This window comes from Octopus bimaculoides, chromosome 18, assembly GCF_001194135.2.
Source record: "Octopus bimaculoides isolate UCB-OBI-ISO-001 chromosome 18, ASM119413v2, whole genome shotgun sequence".
Lineage (NCBI taxonomy): Eukaryota > Metazoa > Mollusca > Cephalopoda > Octopoda > Octopodidae > Octopus > Octopus bimaculoides.
Genome location: NC_068998.1, coordinates 48932107 through 48934765, shown reverse-complemented (window position 1 = coordinate 48934765; position 2659 = coordinate 48932107). Strand labels below are relative to the sequence as shown.

Sequence of the window (2659 nt, the reverse complement as noted above, 5' to 3'; positions counted from 1 at the left end):
TGTGTGTGTGTGTGTGTGTGTGTGTGTGTTTGTCCCCCCAACATCGCTTGACAACCAATGCTGGTGTGTTTATGTCCCCGTAACTTAGCGGTTCGGAAAAAGAGACCGATAGAATAAGTACTAGGCTTCCAAAGAATAAGTCCTGGGGTCGATTTGCTCGACTAAAAGGCGGTGCTCCAGCATGGCCACAGTCAAAAGACTAAAACAAGTAAAAGAGTAAAGAGTAAAGAGAGAGTATCTCCAAGTAATCTTTCACATTCATTTCATAAGGTCAGATGCATCTACAAACCAAGATGCTGGTCTATGAGAAAACATGAGAAAAAACTAGAAGAAAAAAATTCGTTGTAAGTTGATGCAAAAAGTGGAACGAGAAGAAAAAAAAAAAAAGAAAGCAAACTAAAATATGGAAACCAAAATCTTCATCATCTTTGGCTGTAGAATGCACACTTAATGTAACTGTTGCAAAATAATATAACAGAAAGGGGGTCAAAGTCTGTGAGATAGCTTCTGAATCTGGAACGGGTGGTGTCCACCTGTTCGGCAAAAGGAACTTGTCCATGCGTTTGCATTTATTATTATTTTGCTTATAAAGTTGAATTTACAGCAATACTCCTAAACAACATAACTGAAAAGAAAAATTATATCGGTTTATGGGAAAGCAATTTTTGAAGCTGTTATGCAAGCCAGCAGTTTACATTCCAACTCATTGACAAAAATACGCCCACTAAGTTGACTAGACATGTCTAAGAGCTGAAGACCAAATACATGGCTCATACAATGAAGCGGAGAATCATGGAGAAATCAACCCCATATGCAAATATATCAAAGATTCAAGCTATATGCAGCTGAAAACCGCACATTCTTTTCAAGTCCAAGAATTCTACTGCACAACTTAATTCCAGATCCGATATTTTTAACAAATGCAAGCACGAGGACATGTTTCTTTGGTTGAACTGGAGGATACCGCCGCTCCTGATCGAGTAGCTATCTCTCAGACTTTGCTCTACTTTCTGTGTGTGTGTGTGTGTGTGTGTGTGTGTGTGTGTGTGTGTGTGTGTGTGTGTGTGTGTGTGTGTGTGTGTGTGCGCGTGCGTGCGTGCGTGCGTGCGTGCGTGCGTGCGTGCGTACATGCGCGTGTGTTTGTGTACGAGTGAATAATTTAGTGTGTATAACTGTTATTTCGATTTAAATTACATCAATTGAAATTGTATGTATATAAATTTAAGAATCAAAAAGACAAGAAAAGATCCTATACAATGTAACTGAAATATAACATTTAATGTATCCATAAAACATCCTAAAATCCTAAAAGAGCAACAAATACAAAACTTAAATAAAAAGAGATTAATATAAAACAGAACATAAATGAGGATGTTATATATTTTTGTGTTATAAGACAAAAAATTTAAAAAAGAAAAGAATTATTTTTACCTGTAGAATTGGTCTTTGAATGTTTGATAACAAATTCTCAGCTGCTAAACGGAAGGTGCCATATTGATTCAAATTATAATTGTGTTGATGAAAAACATTGTTGATCTCCGAACTATGATTTCTTTCTAAATCATCTGATATTCTCCTTAAATTTTCTGCGACGGTATCTGTTACTTCTCTAGTATACCTGTTACTGCTAAATGCCTGTGCTCCCAAAAAGCAAATAGCTAATAAGTCAAAAGAAAGTGTTTTGTAAAGAGAAAAGAAAATGCACAATTTTCAGTGTTGCAATTTATTAAATTATTCCTAAACATATTGCAATCAACTTAGCTTTTATATTAACTTCATGCTGAATCTGCTATAAGTCAACATACTCATGGCACACGGTGGGTCACGAAAACGAGGGTTCCAGTTGATCTGATCAACGGAACAGCCTGCTCGTGAAAATTAACGTGTAAGTGGCCCTTAGTGTTCCCTTAACGTAGTTCTCGGAGAGATTCAGCATGACACAGAGTGTGACAAGGCTGACCCTTTGAAACACAGGTACAACAGAAACAAGAAGAAAGAGTGAGAGAAAGTTGTGGTGAAAGAGTACAGCAGGGTTCGCCACCGCCCTCTGCCGGAGCCTCGTGGAGTTTTAGGTATTTTCGCTCAATAAACACACTGGGAATCAAAACCGCGACCCTAAGACTGTGAGTCCGCTACCCTAACCACTGGGCCATTGCACCTCCACAGTAACTGAAGGCTAACAGCTAAACATTACACTTGTACATGATATTGACTAACTTTCGTGAGAATTGAAACTGATAATAGTGTACATTGGTAATAGTGTATAAAGTCTCACAGTATCTTATGTTCCTTGTTCTCGGTGACTCCTTCTGGTTTTTATAACGTGCTTTCACTTCACTACCGAGCGCAGCTCTGTGCGCCTTCGGTATGTGCTGTGGTTTGCTGTGGTGTTCTTATGGTTACTGTATTGAAAGTGTTTTGCGTAGAATGTGTGCAGTACCCAGTAGTGCAATTTTCTGTATGTTATATATATTTGTAAGTCCTGGTGTTTTTGTTATGTATTTGTCTGAATATTTTTTTATTATACCTAAGGCACCTACTATGATAGGAATTGTTTCTGTTTTTAGATTCCACATTCGAGTTACCTCTATTTCCAGGTCTTTGTATTTTGAAAGTTTTTCCATTTCGTTTAAAGAAACGTTGTCATCTGCTGGTATTG

The 2659-nt window shown here is 37.7% G+C and overlaps 1 protein-coding gene and 1 long non-coding RNA gene across 2 annotated transcripts in view; both read right to left on the bottom strand.

Moving 5' to 3' along the window:
• The window catches only part of LOC106877747 (uncharacterized), a 260355-nt gene that overhangs the window by 158042 nt on the left and 99654 nt on the right, over positions 1-2659 (bottom strand). The gene's annotated exons all lie outside the window — the stretch shown is intronic.
• The window catches only part of LOC106877769 (uncharacterized), an 8241-nt gene that overhangs the window by 3772 nt on the left and 1810 nt on the right, over positions 1-2659 (bottom strand). Inside the window, exon 2 of the long non-coding RNA XR_001410414.2 lies at positions 1432-1658. This is a non-coding gene — a long non-coding RNA (uncharacterized LOC106877769). The remainder of the gene's footprint in view (positions 1-1431; positions 1659-2659) is intronic.